Source organism: Eleutherodactylus coqui, chromosome 2 (assembly GCF_035609145.1).
Source record: "Eleutherodactylus coqui strain aEleCoq1 chromosome 2, aEleCoq1.hap1, whole genome shotgun sequence".
Lineage (NCBI taxonomy): Eukaryota > Metazoa > Chordata > Amphibia > Anura > Eleutherodactylidae > Eleutherodactylus > Eleutherodactylus coqui.
This window is the reverse complement of record NC_089838.1, coordinates 321,555,984-321,571,817: the sequence shown is the minus strand read 5'-3', so window position 1 is coordinate 321,571,817 and position 15,834 is coordinate 321,555,984. Positions and strand designations below refer to the sequence as shown.

The 15,834-nt window shown below is 47.6% G+C and overlaps 21 non-coding genes across 21 annotated transcripts; all 21 read left to right on the top strand.

The window, feature by feature from the left end:
- The first annotated feature begins 457 nt into the window (after positions 1-457).
- Positions 458-532, top strand: TRNAI-AAU (transfer RNA isoleucine (anticodon AAU)). The gene has a single exon. It is a non-coding gene; the product is annotated as a tRNA-Ile (tRNA).
- A 312-nt stretch (positions 533-844) lies between these two features.
- On the top strand, positions 845-919 carry TRNAI-AAU (transfer RNA isoleucine (anticodon AAU)). Its single transcript has one exon. It is a non-coding gene; the product is annotated as a tRNA-Ile (tRNA).
- A 2,271-nt stretch (positions 920-3,190) lies between these two features.
- On the top strand, positions 3,191-3,265 carry TRNAI-AAU (transfer RNA isoleucine (anticodon AAU)). The gene has a single exon. It is a non-coding gene; the product is annotated as a tRNA-Ile (tRNA).
- Positions 3,266-3,601: 336 nt separating this feature from the next.
- TRNAI-AAU (transfer RNA isoleucine (anticodon AAU)) lies at positions 3,602-3,676 on the top strand. The gene has a single exon. It is a non-coding gene; the product is annotated as a tRNA-Ile (tRNA).
- Positions 3,677-3,988: 312 nt separating this feature from the next.
- On the top strand, positions 3,989-4,063 carry TRNAI-AAU (transfer RNA isoleucine (anticodon AAU)). Its single transcript has one exon. It is a non-coding gene; the product is annotated as a tRNA-Ile (tRNA).
- A 1,473-nt stretch (positions 4,064-5,536) lies between these two features.
- TRNAI-AAU (transfer RNA isoleucine (anticodon AAU)) lies at positions 5,537-5,611 on the top strand. The gene has a single exon. It is a non-coding gene; the product is annotated as a tRNA-Ile (tRNA).
- A 1,473-nt stretch (positions 5,612-7,084) lies between these two features.
- Positions 7,085-7,159, top strand: TRNAI-AAU (transfer RNA isoleucine (anticodon AAU)). Its single transcript has one exon. It is a non-coding gene; the product is annotated as a tRNA-Ile (tRNA).
- Positions 7,160-7,471: 312 nt separating this feature from the next.
- TRNAI-AAU (transfer RNA isoleucine (anticodon AAU)) lies at positions 7,472-7,546 on the top strand. Its single transcript has one exon. It is a non-coding gene; the product is annotated as a tRNA-Ile (tRNA).
- A 1,473-nt stretch (positions 7,547-9,019) lies between these two features.
- Positions 9,020-9,094, top strand: TRNAI-AAU (transfer RNA isoleucine (anticodon AAU)). The gene has a single exon. It is a non-coding gene; the product is annotated as a tRNA-Ile (tRNA).
- Positions 9,095-10,591: 1,497 nt separating this feature from the next.
- On the top strand, positions 10,592-10,666 carry TRNAI-AAU (transfer RNA isoleucine (anticodon AAU)). Its single transcript has one exon. It is a non-coding gene; the product is annotated as a tRNA-Ile (tRNA).
- Positions 10,667-10,978: 312 nt separating this feature from the next.
- On the top strand, positions 10,979-11,053 carry TRNAI-AAU (transfer RNA isoleucine (anticodon AAU)). Its single transcript has one exon. It is a non-coding gene; the product is annotated as a tRNA-Ile (tRNA).
- Positions 11,054-11,365: 312 nt separating this feature from the next.
- TRNAI-AAU (transfer RNA isoleucine (anticodon AAU)) lies at positions 11,366-11,440 on the top strand. The gene has a single exon. It is a non-coding gene; the product is annotated as a tRNA-Ile (tRNA).
- A 312-nt stretch (positions 11,441-11,752) lies between these two features.
- Positions 11,753-11,827, top strand: TRNAI-AAU (transfer RNA isoleucine (anticodon AAU)). The gene has a single exon. It is a non-coding gene; the product is annotated as a tRNA-Ile (tRNA).
- Positions 11,828-12,139: 312 nt separating this feature from the next.
- On the top strand, positions 12,140-12,214 carry TRNAI-AAU (transfer RNA isoleucine (anticodon AAU)). The gene has a single exon. It is a non-coding gene; the product is annotated as a tRNA-Ile (tRNA).
- Positions 12,215-12,526: 312 nt separating this feature from the next.
- Positions 12,527-12,601, top strand: TRNAI-AAU (transfer RNA isoleucine (anticodon AAU)). Its single transcript has one exon. It is a non-coding gene; the product is annotated as a tRNA-Ile (tRNA).
- Positions 12,602-12,937: 336 nt separating this feature from the next.
- On the top strand, positions 12,938-13,012 carry TRNAI-AAU (transfer RNA isoleucine (anticodon AAU)). The gene has a single exon. It is a non-coding gene; the product is annotated as a tRNA-Ile (tRNA).
- A 312-nt stretch (positions 13,013-13,324) lies between these two features.
- TRNAI-AAU (transfer RNA isoleucine (anticodon AAU)) lies at positions 13,325-13,399 on the top strand. The gene has a single exon. It is a non-coding gene; the product is annotated as a tRNA-Ile (tRNA).
- Positions 13,400-14,098: 699 nt separating this feature from the next.
- Positions 14,099-14,173, top strand: TRNAI-AAU (transfer RNA isoleucine (anticodon AAU)). The gene has a single exon. It is a non-coding gene; the product is annotated as a tRNA-Ile (tRNA).
- Positions 14,174-14,485: 312 nt separating this feature from the next.
- Positions 14,486-14,560, top strand: TRNAI-AAU (transfer RNA isoleucine (anticodon AAU)). The gene has a single exon. It is a non-coding gene; the product is annotated as a tRNA-Ile (tRNA).
- Positions 14,561-15,259: 699 nt separating this feature from the next.
- TRNAI-AAU (transfer RNA isoleucine (anticodon AAU)) lies at positions 15,260-15,334 on the top strand. Its single transcript has one exon. It is a non-coding gene; the product is annotated as a tRNA-Ile (tRNA).
- Positions 15,335-15,646: 312 nt separating this feature from the next.
- TRNAI-AAU (transfer RNA isoleucine (anticodon AAU)) lies at positions 15,647-15,721 on the top strand. The gene has a single exon. It is a non-coding gene; the product is annotated as a tRNA-Ile (tRNA).
- The last annotated feature ends 113 nt before the right edge of the window (positions 15,722-15,834 follow it).

Sequence of the window (15,834 nt, the reverse complement as noted above, 5' to 3'; positions counted from 1 at the left end):
GATGTAGAAAAGGGAGCAGTGATGCATGTGTATGTGGATCAAAGAGGCCAAAAACACAGGCACAAATCATGGCCAGTTAGCTCAGTTGGGTTAGAGCGTGGTGCTAATAACGCCAAGGTCGCGGGTTCGATCCCCGTACGGGCCAGCTTACGTAGTGTCTGAAGAGCCGACAAGCTCTTCTTTGGAAAAGTTAGCAGCCTTTTTTCTTTTGAAAAGTGGAGCAATGAGGCATGTGGCTCAAAGAGGCAAAATGTGCCATTCTGCCTCATGGCGCATTAGCTCAGTTGGGTTAGAATGTGGTGCTAATAGCTCCAAGGCCACTGGCCACGTTCTCCAGTATCCAAAGAGCCGTCAAGTTGTCTTTTATCAAAGTTTGCAAGCTTTTTTGATGTAGAAAAGGGAGCAGTGATGCATGTGTATGTGGATCAAAGAGGCCAAAAACACAGGCACAAATCATGGCCGGTTAGCTCAGTTGGGTTAGAGCGTGGTGCTAATAACGCCAAGGTCGCGGGTTCGATCCCCGTACGGGCCAGCTTACGTAGTGTCTGAAGAGCCGACAAGCTCTTCTTTGGAAAAGTTAGCAGCCTTTTTTCTTTTGAAAAGTGGAGCAATGAGGCATGTGGCTCAAAGAGGCAAAATGTGCCATTCTGCCTCATGGCGCATTAGCTCAGTTGGGTTAGAATGTGGTGCTAATAGCTCCAAGTTCACTGGCCACGTTCTCCAGTATCCAAAGAGCCGTCAAGTTGTCTTTTATCAAAGTTTGCAAGCTTTTTTGATGTAGAAAAGGGAGCAGTGATGCATGTGTATGTGGATCAAAGAGGCCAAAAACACAGGCGCAAATCATGGCCGGTTAGCTCAGTTGGGTTAGAGCGTGGTGCTAATAACGCCAAGGTCACGGGTTCGATCCCCGTACGGGCCAGCTTACGTAGTGTCTGAAGAGCCGACAAGCTCTTCTTTGGAAAAGTTAGCAGCCTTTTTTCTTTTGAAAAGTGGAGCAATGAGGCATGTGGCTCAAAGAGGCAAAATGTGCCATTCTGCCTCATGGCGCATTAGCTCAGTTGGGTTAGAATGTGGTGCTAATAGCTCCAAGGCCACTGGCCACGTTCTCCAGTATCCAAAGAGCCGTCAAGTTGTCTTTTATCAAAGTTTGCAAGCTTTTTTGATGTAGAAAAGGGAGCAGTGATGCATGTGTATGTGGATCAAAGAGGCCAAAAACACAGGCACAAATCATGGCCAGTTAGCTCAGTTGGGTTAGAGCGTGGTGCTAATAACGCCAAGGTCGCGGGTTCGATCCCCGTACGGGCCAGCTTATGTAGTGTCTGAAGAGCTGACAAGCTCTTCTTTGGAAAAGTTAGCAGCCTTTTTTCTTTTGAAAAGTGGAGCAATGAGGCATGTGGCTCAAAGAGGCAAAATGTGCCATTCTGCCTCATGGCGCATTAGCTCAGTTGGGTTAGAATGTGGTGCTAATAGCTCCAAGGCCACTGGCCACGTTCTCCAGTATCCAAAGAGCCGTCAAGTTGGCTTTTATCAAAGTTTGCAACCTTTTTTGATGTAGAAAAGGGAGCAGTGATGCATGTGTATGTGGATCAAAGAGGCCAAAAACACGGTCACAAACACAGTCACAAACACAGTCGCAAATCATGGCCGGTTAGCTCAGTTGGGTTAGAGCGTGGTGCTAATAACGCCAAGGTCGCGGGTTTGATCCCCGTACGGGCCAGCTTACGTAGTGTCTGAAGAGCCGACAAGCTCTTCTTTGGAAAAGTTAGCAGCCTTTTTTCTTTTGAAAAGTGGAGCAATGAGGCATGTGGCTCAAAGAGGCAAAATGTGCCATTCTGCCTCATGGCGCATTAGCTCAGTTGGGTTAGAATGTGGTGCTAATAGCTCCAAGGCCACTGGCCACGTTCTCCAGTATCCAAAGAGCCGTCAAGTTGTCTTTTATCAAAGTTTGCAAGCTTTTTTGATGTAGAAAAGGGAGCAGTGATGCATGTGTATGTGGATCAAAGAGGCCAAAAACACAGGCACAAATCATGGCCGGTTAGCTCAGTTGGGTTAGAGCGTGGTACTAATAACGCCAAGGTCGCGGGTTCGATCCCCGTACGGGCCAGCTTACGTAGTGTCTGAAGAGCCGACAAGCTCTTCTTTGGAAAAGTTAGCAGCCTTTTTTCTTTTGAAAAGTGGAGCAATGAGGCATGTGGCTCAAAGAGGCAAAATGTGCCATTCTGCCTCATGGCGCATTAGCTCAGTTGGGTTAGAATGTGGTGCTAATAGCTCCAAGGCCACTGGCCACGTTCTCCAGTATCCAAAGAGCCGTCAAGTTGTCTTTTATCAAAGTTTGCAAGCTTTTTTGATGTAGGAAAGGGAGCAGTGATGCATGTGTATGTGGATCAAAGAGGCCAAAAACACAGGCACAAATCATGGCCAGTTAGCTCAGTTGGGTTAGAGCGTGGTGCTAATAACGCCAAGGTCGCGGGTTCGATCCCCGTACGGGCCAGCTTACGTAGTGTCTGAAGAGCCGACAAGCTCTTCTTTGGAAAAGTTAGCACCCTTTTTTCTTTTGAAAAGTGGAGCAATGAGGCATGTGGCTCAAAGAGGCAAAATGTGCCATTCTGCCTCATGGCGCATTAGCTCAGTTGGGTTAGAATGTGGTGTTAATAGCTCCAAGGCCCCTGGCCACGTTCTCCAGTATCCAAAGAGCCGTCAAGTTGTCTTTTATCAAAGTTTGCAAGCTTTTTTGATGTAGAAAAGGGAGCAGTGATGCATGTGTATGTGGATCAAAGAGGCCAAAAACACAGGCGCAAATCATGGCCGGTCAGCTCAGTTGGGTTAGAGCGTGGTGCTAATAATGCCAAGGTCACGGGTTCGATCCCCGTACGGGTCAGCTTACGTAGTGTCTGAAGAGCCGACAAGCTCTTCTTTGGAAAAGTTAGCAGCCTTTTTTCTTTTGAAAAGTGGAGCAATGAGGCATGTGGCTCAAAGAGGCAAAATGTGCCATTCTGCCTCATGGCGCATTAGCTCAGTTGGGTTAGAATGTGGTGCTAATAGCTCCAAGGCCACTGGCCACGTTCTCCAGTATCCAAAGAGCCGTCAAGTTGTCTTTTATCAAAGTTTGCAAGCTTTTTTGATGTAGAAAAGGGAGCAGTGATGCATGTGTATGTGGATCAAAGAGGCCAAAAACACAGGCACAAATCATGGCCGGTTAGCTCAGTTGGGTTAGAGCGTGGTGCTAATAACGCCAAGGTCGCGGGTTCGATCCCCGTACGGGCCAGCTTATGTAGTGTCTGAAGAGCCGACAAGCTCTTCTTTGGAAAAGTTAGCAGCCTTTTTTCTTTTGAAAAGTGGAGCAATGAGGCATGTGGCTCAAAGAGGCAAAATGTGCCATTCTGCCTCATGGCGCATTAGCTCAGTTGGGTTAGAATGTGGTGCTAATAGCTCCAAGGCCACTGGCCACGTTCTCCGGTATCCAAAGAGCCGTCAAGTTGTCTTTTATCGAAGTTTGCAACCTTTTTTGATGTAGAAAAGGGAGCAGTGATGCATGTGTATGTGGATCAAAGAGGCCAAAAACACGGTCACAAACACAGTCACAAACACAGTCGCAAATCATGGCCGGTTAGCTCAGTTGGGTTAGAGCGTGGTGCTAATAACGCCAAGGTCGCGGGTTCGATCCCCGTACGGGCCAGCTTACGTAGTGTCTGAAGAGCCGACAAGCTCTTCTTTGGAAAAGTTAGCAGCCTTTTTTCTTTTGAAAAGTGGAGCAATGAGGCATGTGGCTCAAAGAGGCAAAATGTGCCATTCTGCCTCATGGCGCATTAGCTCAGTTGGGTTAGAATGTGGTGCTAATAGCTCCAAGGCCACTGGCCACGTTCTCCAGTATCCAAAGAGCCGTCAAGTTGTCTTTTATCAAAGTTTGCAAGCTTTTTTGATGTAGAAAAGGGAGCAGTGATGCATGTGTATGTGGATCAAAGAGGCCAAAAACACAGGCACAAATCATGGCCGGTTAGCTCAGTTGGGTTAGAGCGTGGTGCTAATAACGCCAAGGTCGCGGGTTCGATCCCCGTACGGGCCAGCTTACGTAGTGTCTGAAGAGCCGACAAGCTCTTCTTTGGAAAAGTTAGCAGCCTTTTTTCTTTTGAAAAGTGGAGCAATGAGGCATGTGGCTCAAAGAGGCAAAATGTGCCATTCTGCCTCATGGCGCATTAGCTCAGTTGGGTTAGAATGTGGTGCTAATAGCTCCAAGTTCACTGGCCACGTTCTCCAGTATCCAAAGAGCCGTCAAGTTGTCTTTTATCAAAGTTTGCAAGCTTTTTTGATGTAGAAAAGGGAGCAGTGATGCATGTGTATGTGGATCAAAGAGGCCAAAAACACAGGCGCAAATCATGGCCGGTTAGCTCAGTTGGGTTAGAGTGTGGTGCTAATAACGCCAAGGTCGCGGGTTCGATCCCCGTACGGGCCAGCTTACGTAGTGTCTGAAGAGCCGACAAGCTCTTCTTTGGAAAAGTTAGCAGCCTTTTTTCTTTTGAAAAGTGGAGCAATGAGGCATGTGGCTCAAAGAGGCAAAATGTGCCATTCTGCCTCATGGCGCATTAGCTCAGTTGGGTTAGAATGTGGTGCTAATAGCTCCAAGGTCACTGGCCACGTTCTCCAGTATCCAAAGAGCCGTCAAGTTGTCTTTTATCAAAGTTTGCAAGCTTTTTTGATGTAGAAAAGGGAGCAGTGATGCATGTGTATGTGGATCAAAGAGGCCAAAAACACAGGCACAAATCATGGCCGGTTAGCTCAGTTGGGTTAGAGCGTGGTACTAATAACGCCAAGGTCGCGGGTTCGATCCCCGTACGGGCCAGCTTACGTAGTGTCTGAAGAGCTGACAAGCTCTTCTTTGGAAAAGTTAGCAGCCTTTTTTCTTTTGAAAAGTGGAGCAATGAGGCATGTGGCTCAAAGAGGCAAAATGTGCCATTCTGCCTCGTGGCGCATTAGCTCAGTTGGGTTAGAATGTGGTGCTAATAGCTCCAAGGCCACTGGCCACGTTCTCCAGTATCCAAAGAGCCGTCAAGTTGTCTTTTATCAAAGTTTGCAAGCTTTTTTGATGTAGAAAAGGGAGCAGTGATGCATGTGTATGTGGATCAAAGAGGCCAAAAACACAGGCACAAATCATGGCCAGTTAGCTCAGTTGGGTTAGAGCGTGGTGCTAATAACGCCAAGGTCGTGGGTTCGATCCCCGTACGGGCCAGCTTACGTAGTGTCTGAAGAGCCGACAAGCTCTTCTTTGGAAAAGTTAGCAGCCTTTTTTCTTTTGAAAAGTGGAGCAATGAGGCATGTGGCTCAAAGAGGCAAAATGTGCCATTCTGCCTCATGGCGCATTAGCTCAGTTGGGTTAGAATGTGGTGCTAATAGCTCCAAGGCCACTGGCCACGTTCTCCAGTATCCAAAGAGCCGTCAAGTTGTCTTTTATCAAAGTTTGCAAGCTTTTTTGATGTAGAAAAGGGAGCAGTGATGCATGTGTATGTGGATCAAAGAGGCCAAAAACACAGGCACAAATCATGGCCGGTTAGCTCAGTTGGGTTAGAGCGTGGTGCTAATAACGCCAAGGTCGCGGGTTCGATCCCCGTACGGGCCAGCTTACGTAGTGTCTGAAGAGCCGACAAGCTCTTCTTTGGAAAAGTTAGCAGCCTTTTTTCTTTTGAAAAGTGGAGCAATGAGGCATGTGGCTCAAAGAGGCAAAATGTGCCATTCTGCCTCATGGCGCATTAGCTCAGTTGGGTTAGAATGTGGTGCTAATAGCTCCAAGTTCACTGGCCACGTTCTCCAGTATCCAAAGAGCCGTCAAGTTGTCTTTTATCAAAGTTTGCAAGCTTTTTTGATGTAGAAAAGGGAGCAGTGATGCATGTGTATGTGGATCAAAGAGGCCAAAAACACAGGCACAAATCTTGGCCGGTTAGCTCAGTTGGGTTAGAGTGTGGTGCTAATAACGCCAAGGTCGCGGGTTCGATCCCCGTACGGGCCAGCTTACGTAGTGTCTGAAGAGCCGACAAGCTCTTCTTTGGAAAAGTTAGCAGCCTTTTTTCTTTTGAAAAGTGGAGCAATGAGGCATGTGGCTCAAAGAGGCAAAATGTGCCATTCTGCCTCATGGCGCATTAGCTCAGTTGGGTTAGAATGTGGTGCTAATAGCTCCAAGGTCACTGGCCACGTTCTCCAGTATCCAAAGAGCCGTCAAGTTGTCTTTTATCAAAGTTTGCAAGCTTTTTTGATGTAGAAAAGGGAGCAGTGATGCATGTGTATGTGGATCAAAGAGGCCAAAAACACAGGCACAAATCATGGCCGGTTAGCTCAGTTGGGTTAGAGCGTGGTACTAATAACGCCAAGGTCGCGGGTTCGATCCCCGTACGGGCCAGCTTACGTAGTGTCTGAAGAGCCGACAAGCTCTTCTTTGGAAAAGTTAGCAGCCTTTTTTCTTTTGAAAAGTGGAGCAATGAGGCATGTGGCTCAAAGAGGCAAAATGTGCCATTCTGCCTCGTGGCGCATTAGCTCAGTTGGGTTAGAATGTGGTGCTAATAGCTCCAAGGCCACTGGCCACGTTCTCCAGTATCCAAAGAGCCGTCAAGTTGTCTTTTATCAAAGTTTGCAAGCTTTTTTGATGTAGAAAAGGGAGCAGTGATGCATGTGTATGTGGATCAAAGAGGCCAAAAACACAGGCACAAATCATGGCCAGTTAGCTCAGTTGGGTTAGAGCGTGGTGCTAATAACGCCAAGGTCGTGGGTTCGATCCCCGTACGGGCCAGCTTACGTAGTGTCTGAAGAGCCGACAAGCTCTTCTTTGGAAAAGTTAGCAGCCTTTTTTCTTTTGAAAAGTGGAGCAATGAGGCATGTGGCTCAAAGAGGCAAAATGTGCCATTCTGCCTCATGGCGCATTAGCTCAGTTGGGTTAGAATGTGGTGCTAATAGCTCCAAGGCCACTGGCCACGTTCTCCAGTATCCAAAGAGCCGTCAAGTTGTCTTTTATCAAAGTTTGCAAGCTTTTTTGATGTAGAAAAGGGAGCAGTGATGCATGTGTATGTGGATCAAAGAGGCCAAAAACACAGGCACAAATCATGGCCGGTTAGCTCAGTTGGGTTAGAGCGTGGTGCTAATAACGCCAAGGTCGCGGGTTCGATCCCCGTACGGGCCAGCTTATGTAGTGTCTGAAGAGCCGACAAGCTCTTCTTTGGAAAAGTTAGCAGCCTTTTTTCTTTTGAAAAGTGGAGCAATGAGGCATGTGGCTCAAAGAGGCAAAATGTGCCATTCTGCCTCATGGCGCATTAGCTCAGTTGGGTTAGAATGTGGTGCTAATAGCTCCAAGTTCACTGGCCACGTTCTCCAGTATCCAAAGAGCCGTCAAGTTGTCTTTTATCAAAGTTTGCAAGCTTTTTTGATGTAGAAAAGGGAGCAGTGATGCATGTGTATGTGGATCAAAGAGGCCAAAAACACAGGCGCAAATCATGGCCGGTTAGCTCAGTTGGGTTAGAGCGTGGTGCTAATAACGCCAAGGTCACGGGTTCGATCCCCGTACGGGCCAGCTTACGTAGTGTCTGAAGAGCCGACAAGCTCTTCTTTGGAAAAGTTAGCAGCCTTTTTTCTTTTGAAAAGTGGAGCAATGAGGCATGTGGCTCAAAGAGGCAAAATGTGCCATTCTGCCTCATGGCGCATTAGCTCAGTTGGGTTAGAATGTGGTGCTAATAGCTCCAAGGCCACTGGCCACGTTCTCCAGTATCCAAAGAGCCGTCAAGTTGTCTTTTATCAAAGTTTGCAAGCTTTTTTGATGTAGAAAAGGGAGCAGTGATGCATGTGTATGTGGATCAAAGAGGCCAAAAACACAGGCACAAATCATGGCCGGTTAGCTCAGTTGGGTTAGAGCGTGGTACTAATAACGCCAAGGTCGCGGGTTCGATCCCCGTACGGGCCAGCTTACGTAGTGTCTGAAGAGCCGACAAGCTCTTCTTTGGAAAAGTTAGCAGCCTTTTTTCTTTTGAAAAGCGGAGCAATGAGGCATGTGGCTCAAAGAGGCAAAATGTGCCATTCTGCCTCATGGCGCATTAGCTCAGTTGGGTTAGAATGTGGTGCTAATAGCTCCAAGGCCACTGGCCACGTTCTCCAGTATCCAAAGAGCCGTCAAGTTGTCTTTTATCAAAGTTTGCAAGCTTTTTTGATGTAGAAAAGGGAGCAGTGATGCATGTGTATGTGGATCAAAGAGGCCAAAAACACAGGCACAAATCATGGCCAGTTAGCTCAGTTGGGTTAGAGCGTGGTGCTAATAACGCCAAGGTCGCGGGTTCGATCCCCGTACGGGCCAGCTTACGTAGTGTCTGAAGAGCCGACAAGCTCTTCTTTGGAAAAGTTAGCAGCCTTTTTTCTTTTGAAAAGTGGAGCAATGAGGCATGTGGCTCAAAGAGGCAAAATGTGCCATTCTGCCTCATGGCGCATTAGCTCAGTTGGGTTAGAATGTGGTGCTAATAGCTCCAAGGCCACTGGCCACGTTCTCCAGTATCCAAAGAGCCGTCAAGTTGTCTTTTATCAAAGTTTGCAAGCTTTTTTGATGTAGAAAAGGGAGCAGTGATGCATGTGTATGTGGATCAAAGAGGCCAAAAACACAGGCACAAATCATGGCCGGTTAGCTCAGTTGGGTTAGAGCGTGGTGCTAATAACGCCAAGGTTGCGGGTTTGATCCCCGTACGGGCCAGCTTACGTAGTGTCTGAAGAGCCGACAAGCTCTTCTTTGGAAAAGTTAGCAGCCTTTTTTCTTTTGAAAAGTGGAGCAATGAGGCATGTGGCTCAAAGAGGCAAAATGTGCCATTCTGCCTCATGGCGCATTAGCTCAGTTGGGTTAGAATGTGGTGCTAATAGCTCCAAGTTCACTGGCCACGTTCTCCAGTATCCAAAGAGCCGTCAAGTTGTCTTTTATCAAAGTTTGCAAGCTTTTTTGATGTAGAAAAGGGAGCAGTGATGCATGTGTATGTGGATCAAAGAGGCCAAAAACACAGGCGCAAATCATGGCCGGTTAGCTCAGTTGGGTTAGAGCGTGGTGCTAATAACGCCAAGGTCACGGGTTCGATCCCCGTACGGGCCAGCTTACGTAGTGTCTGAAGAGCCGACAAGCTCTTCTTTGGAAAAGTTAGCAGCCTTTTTTCTTTTGAAAAGTGGAGCAATGAGGCATGTGGCTCAAAGAGGCAAAATGTGCCATTCTGCCTCATGGCGCATTAGCTCAGTTGGGTTAGAATGTGGTGCTAATAGCTCCAAGGCCACTGGCCACGTTCTCCAGTATCCAAAGAGCCGTCAAGTTGTCTTTTATCAAAGTTTGCAAGCTTTTTTGATGTAGAAAAGGGAGCAGTGATGCATGTGTATGTGGATCAAAGAGGCCAAAAACACAGGCACAAATCATGGCCAGTTAGCTCAGTTGGGTTAGAGCGTGGTGCTAATAACGCCAAGGTCGCGGGTTCGATCCCCGTACGGGCCAGCTTATGTAGTGTCTGAAGAGCCGACAAGCTCTTCTTTGGAAAAGTTAGCAGCCTTTTTTCTTTTGAAAAGTGGAGCAATGAGGCATGTGGCTCAAAGAGGCAAAATGTGCCATTCTGCCTCATGGCGCATTAGCTCAGTTGGGTTAGAATGTGGTGCTAATAGCTCCAAGGCCACTGGCCACGTTCTCCAGTATCCAAAGAGCCGTCAAGTTGGCTTTTATCAAAGTTTGCAACCTTTTTTGATGTAGAAAAGGGAGCAGTGATGCATGTGTATGTGGATCAAAGAGGCCAAAAACACGGTCACAAACACAGTCACAAACACAGTCGCAAATCATGGCCGGTTAGCTCAGTTGGGTTAGAGCGTGGTGCTAATAACGCCAAGGTCGCGGGTTTGATCCCAGTACGGGCCAGCTTACGTAGTGTCTGAAGAGCCGACAAGCTCTTCTTTGGAAAAGTTAGCAGCCTTTTTTCTTTTGAAAAGTGGAGCAATGAGGCATGTGGCTCAAAGAGGCAAAATGTGCCATTCTGCCTCATGGCGCATTAGCTCAGTTGGGTTAGAATGTGGTGCTAATAGCTCCAAGGCCACTGGCCACGTTCTCCAGTATCCAAAGAGCCGTCAAGTTGTCTTTTATCAAAGTTTGCAAGCTTTTTTGATGTAGAAAAGGGAGCAGTGATGCATGTGTATGTGGATCAAAGAGGCCAAAAACACAGGCACAAATCATGGTCAGTTAGCTCAGTTGGGTTAGAGCGTGGTGCTAATAACGCCAAGGTCGCGGGTTCGATCCCCGTACGGGCCAGCTTACGTAGTGTCTGAAGAGCCGACAAGCTCTTCTTTGGAAAAGTTAGCACCCTTTTTTCTTTTGAAAAGTGGAGCAATAAGGCATGTGGCTCAAAGAGGCAAAATGTGCCATTCTGCCTCATGGCGCATTAGCTCAGTTGGGTTAGAATGTGGTGCTAATAGCTCCAAGGCCACTGGCCACGTTCTCCAGTATCCAAAGAGCCGTCAAGTTGTCTTTTATCAAAGTTTGCAAGCTTTTTTGATGTAGAAAAGGGAGCAGTGATGCATGTGTATGTGGATCAAAGAGGCCAAAAACACAGGCACAAATCATGGCCGGTTAGCTCAGTTGGGTTAGAGCGTGGTGCTAATAACGCCAAGGTCGCGGGTTCGATCCCCGTACGGGCCAGCTTACGTAGTGTCTGAAGAGCCGACAAGCTCTTCTTTGGAAAAGTTAGCAGCCTTTTTTCTTTTGAAAAGTGGAGCAATGAGGCATGTGGCTCAAAGAGGCAAAATGTGCCATTCTGCCTCATGGCGCATTAGCTCAGTTGGGTTAGAATGTGGTGCTAATAGCTCCAAGGCCACTGGCCACGTTCTCCAGTATCCAAAGAGCCGTCAAGTTGTCTTTTATCAAAGTTTGCAAGCTTTTTTGATGTAGAAAAGGGAGCAGTGATGCATGTGTATGTGGATCAAAGAGGCCAAAAACACAGGCACAAATCATGGCCGGTTAGCTCAGTTGGGTTAGAGCGTGGTGCTAATAACGCCAAGGTCGCGGGTTCGATCCCCGTACGGGCCAGCTTACGTAGTGTCTGAAGAGCCGACAAGCTCTTCTTTGGAAAAGTTAGCAGCCTTTTTTCTTTTGAAAAGTGGAGCAATGAGGCATGTGGCTCAAAGAGGCAAAATGTGCCATTCTGCCTCATGGCGCATTAGCTCAGTTGGGTTAGAATGTGGTGCTAATAGCTCCAAGGCCACTGGCCACGTTCTCCAGTATCCAAAGAGCCGTCAAGTTGTCTTTTATCAAAGTTTGCAAGCTTTTTTGATGTAGAAAAGGGAGCAGTGATGCATGTGTATGTGGATCAAAGAGGCCAAAAACACAGGCACAAATCATGGCCGGTTAGCTCAGTTGGGTTAGAGCGTGGTGCTAATAACGCCAAGGTCGCGGGTTCGATCCCCGTACGGGCCAGCTTACGTAGTGTCTGAAGAGCCGACAAGCTCTTCTTTGGAAAAGTTAGCAGCCTTTTTTCTTTTGAAAAGTGGAGCAATGAGGCATGTGGCTCAAAGAGGCAAAATGTGCCATTCTGCCTCATGGCGCATTAGCTCAGTTGGGTTAGAATGTGGTGCTAATAGCTCCAAGGCCACTGGCCACGTTCTCCAGTATCCAAAGAGCCGTCAAGTTGTCTTTTATCAAAGTTTGCAAGCTTTTTTGATGTAGAAAAGGGAGCAGTGATGCATGTGTATGTGGATCAAAGAGGCCAAAAACACAGGCACAAATCATGGCCGGTTAGCTCAGTTGGGTTAGAGCGTGGTGCTAATAACGCCAAGGTCGCGGGTTCGATCCCCGTACGGGCCAGCTTACGTAGTGTCTGAAGAGCCGACAAGCTCTTCTTTGGAAAAGTTAGCAGCCTTTTTTCTTTTGAAAAGTGGAGCAATGAGGCATGTGGCTCAAAGAGGCAAAATGTGCCATTCTGCCTCATGGCGCATTAGCTCAGTTGGGTTAGAATGTGGTGCTAATAGCTCCAAGGCCACTGGCCACGTTCTCCAGTATCCAAAGAGCCGTCAAGTTGTCTTTTATCAAAGTTTGCAAGCTTTTTTGATGTAGAAAAGGGAGCAGTGATGCATGTGTATGTGGATCAAAGAGGCCAAAAACACAGGCACAAATCATGGCCGGTTAGCTCAGTTGGGTTAGAGCGTGGTGCTAATAACGCCAAGGTCGCGGGTTCGATCCCCGTACGGGCCAGCTTACGTAGTGTCTGAAGAGCCGACAAGCTCTTCTTTGGAAAAGTTAGCAGCCTTTTTTCTTTTGAAAAGTGGAGCAATGAGGCATGTGGCTCAAAGAGGCAAAATGTGCCATTCTGCCTCATGGCGCATTAGCTCAGTTGGGTTAGAATGTGGTGCTAATAGCTCCAAGGCCACTGGCCACGTTCTCCAGTATCCAAAGAGCCGTCAAGTTGTCTTTTATCAAAGTTTGCAAGCTTTTTTGATGTAGAAAAGGGAGCAGTGATGCATGTGTATGTGGATCAAAGAGGCCAAAAACACAGGCACAAATCATGGCCGGTTAGCTCAGTTGGGTTAGAGCGTGGTGCTAATAACGCCAAGGTCGCGGGTTCGATCCCCGTACGGGCCAGCTTACGTAGTGTCTGAAGAGCCGACAAGCTCTTCTTTGGAAAAGTTAGCAGCCTTTTTTCTTTTGAAAAGTGGAGCAATGAGGCATGTGGCTCAAAGAGGCAAAATGTGCCATTCTGCCTCATGGCGCATTAGCTCAGTTGGGTTAGAATGTGGTGCTAATAGCTCCAAGGCCACTGGCCACGTTCTCCAGTATCCAAAGAGCCGTCAAGTTGTCTTTTATCAAAGTTTGCAACCTTTTTTGATGTAGAAAAGGGAGCAGTGATGCATGTGTATGTGGATCAAAGAGGCCAAAAACACGGTCACAAACACAGTCACAAACACAGTCGCAAATCATGGCCGGTTAGCTCAGTTGGGTTAGAGCGTGGTGCTAATAACGCCAAGGTCGCGGGTTCGATCCCCGTACGGGCCAGCTTACGTAGTGTCTGAAGAGCCGACAAGCTCTTCTTTGGAAAAGTTAGCAGCCTTTTTTCTTTTGAAAAGTGGAGCAATGAGGCATGTGGCTCAAAGAGGCAAAATGTGCCATTCTGCCTCATGGCGCATTAGCTCAGTTGGGTTAGAATGTGGTGCTAATAGCTCCAAGGCCACTGGCCACGTTCTCCAGTATCCAAAGAGCCGTCAAGTTGTCTTTTATCAAAGTTTGCAAGCTTTTTTGATGTAGAAAAGGGAGCAGTGATGCATGTGTATGTGGATCAAAGAGGCCAAAAACACAGGCACAAATCATGGCCGGTTAGCTCAGTTGGGTTAGAGCGTGGTGCTAATAACGCCAAGGTCGCGGGTTCGATCCCCGTACGGGCCAGCTTACGTAGTGTCTGAAGAGCCGACAAGCTCTTCTTTGGAAAAGTTAGCAGCCTTTTTTCTTTTGAAAAGTGGAGCAATGAGGCATGTGGCTCAAAGAGGCAAAATGTGCCATTCTGCCTCATGGCGCATTAGCTCAGTTGGGTTAGAATGTGGTGCTAATAGCTCCAAGGCCACTGGCCACGTTCTCCAGTATCCAAAGAGCCGTCAAGTTGTCTTTTATCAAAGTTTGCAAGCTTTTTTGATGTAGAAAAGGGAGCAGTGATGCATGTGTATGTGGATCAAAGAGGCCAAAAACACAGGCACAAATCATGGCCAGTTAGCTCAGTTGGGTTAGAGCGTGGTGCTAATAACGCCAAGGTCGCGGGTTCGATCCCCGTACGGGCCAGCTTACGTAGTGTCTGAAGAGCCGACAAGCTCTTCTTTGGAAAAGTTAGCACCCTTTTTTCTTTTGAAAAGTGGAGCAATGAGGCATGTGGCTCAAAGAGGCAAAATGTGCCATTCTGCCTCATGGTGCATTAGCTCAGTTGGGTTAGAATGTGGTGCTAATAGCTCCAAGGCCACTGGCCACGTTCTCCAGTATCCAAAGAGCCGTCAAGTTGTCTTTTATCAAAGTTTGCAAGCTTTTTTGATGTAGAAAAGGGAGCAGTGATGCATGTGTATGTGGATCAAAGAGGCCAAAAACACAGGCGCAAATCATGGCCGGTTAGCTCAGTTGGGTTAGAGCGTGGTGCTAATAACGCCAAGGTCACGGGTTCGATCCCCGTACGGGTCAGCTTACGTAGTGTCTGAAGAGCCGACAAGCTCTTCTTTGGAAAAGTTAGCAGCCTTTTTTCTTTTGAAAAGTGGAGCAATGAGGCATGTGGCTCAAAGAGGCAAAATGTGCCATTCTGCCTCATGGCGCATTAGCTCAGTTGGGTTAGAATGTGGTGCTAATAGCTCCAAGGCCACTGGCCACGTTCTCCAGTATCCAAAGAGCCGTCAAGTTGTCTTTTATCAAAGTTTGCAAGCTTTTTTGATGTAGAAAAGGGAGCAGTGATGCATGTGTATGTGGATCAAAGAGGCCAAAAACACAGGCACAAATCATGGCCGGTTAGCTCAGTTGGGTTAGAGCGTGGTGCTAATAACGCCAAGGTCGCGGGTTCGATCCCCGTACGGGCCAGCTTACGTAGTGTCTGAAGAGCCGACAAGCTCTTCTTTGGAAAAGTTAGCCGCCTTTTTTCTTTTGAAAAGTGGAGCAATGAGGCATGTGGCTCAAAGAGGCAAAATGTGCCATTCTGCCTCATGGCGCATTAGCTCAGTTGGGTTAGAATGTGGTGCTAATAGCTCCAAGGCCACTGGCCACGTTCTCCAGTATCCAAAGAGCCGTCAAGTTGTCTTTTATCAAAGTTTGCAAGCTTTTTTGATGTAGAAAAGGGAGCAGTGATGCATGTGTATGTGGATCAAAGAGGCCAAAAACACAGGCACAAATCATGGCCAGTTAGCTCAGTTGGGTTAGAGCGTGGTGCTAATAACGCCAAGGTCGCGGGTTCGATCCCCGTACGGGCCAGCTTACGTAGTGTCTGAAGAGCCGACAAGCTCTTCTTTGGAAAAGTTAGCACCCTTTTTTCTTTTGAAAAGTGGAGCAATGAGGCATGTGGCTCAAAGAGGCAAAATGTGCCATTCTGCCTCATGGTGCATTAGCTCAGTTGGGTTAGAATGTGGTGCTAATAGCTCCAAGGCCACTGGCCACGTTCTCCAGTATCCAAAGAGCCGTCAAGTTGTCTTTTATCAAAGTTTGCAAGCTTTTTTGATGTAGAAAAGGGAGCAGTGATGCATGTGTATGTGGATCAAAGAGGCCAAAAACACAGGCGCAAATCATGGCCGGTTAGCTCAGTTGGGTTAGAGCGTGGTGCTAATAACGCCAAGGTCACGGGTTCGATCCCCGTACGGGTCAGCTTACGTAGTGTCTGAAGAGCCGACAAGCTCTTCTTTGGAAAAGTTAGCAGCCTTTTTTCTTTTGAAAAGTGGAGCAATGAGGCATGTGGCTCAAAGAGGCAAAATGTGCCATTCTGCCTCATGGCGCATTAGCTCAGTTGGGTTAGAATGTGGTGCTAATAGCTTCAAGGCCACTGGCCACGTTCTCCAGTATCCAAAGAGCCGTCAAGTTGTCTTTTATCAAAGTTTGCAAGCTTTTTTGATGTAGAAAAGGGAGCAGTGATGCATGTGTATGTGGATCAAAGAGGCCAAAAACACAGGCACAAATCATGGCCGGTTAGCTCAGTTGGGTTAGAGCGTGGTGCTAATAACGCCAAGGTCGCGGGTTCGATCCCCGTACGGGCCAGCTTACGTAGTGTCTGAAGAGCCGACAAGCTCTTCTTTGGAAAAGTTAGCCGCCTTTTTTCTTTTGAAAAGTGGAGCAATGAGGCATGTGGCTCAAAGAGGCAAAATGTGCCA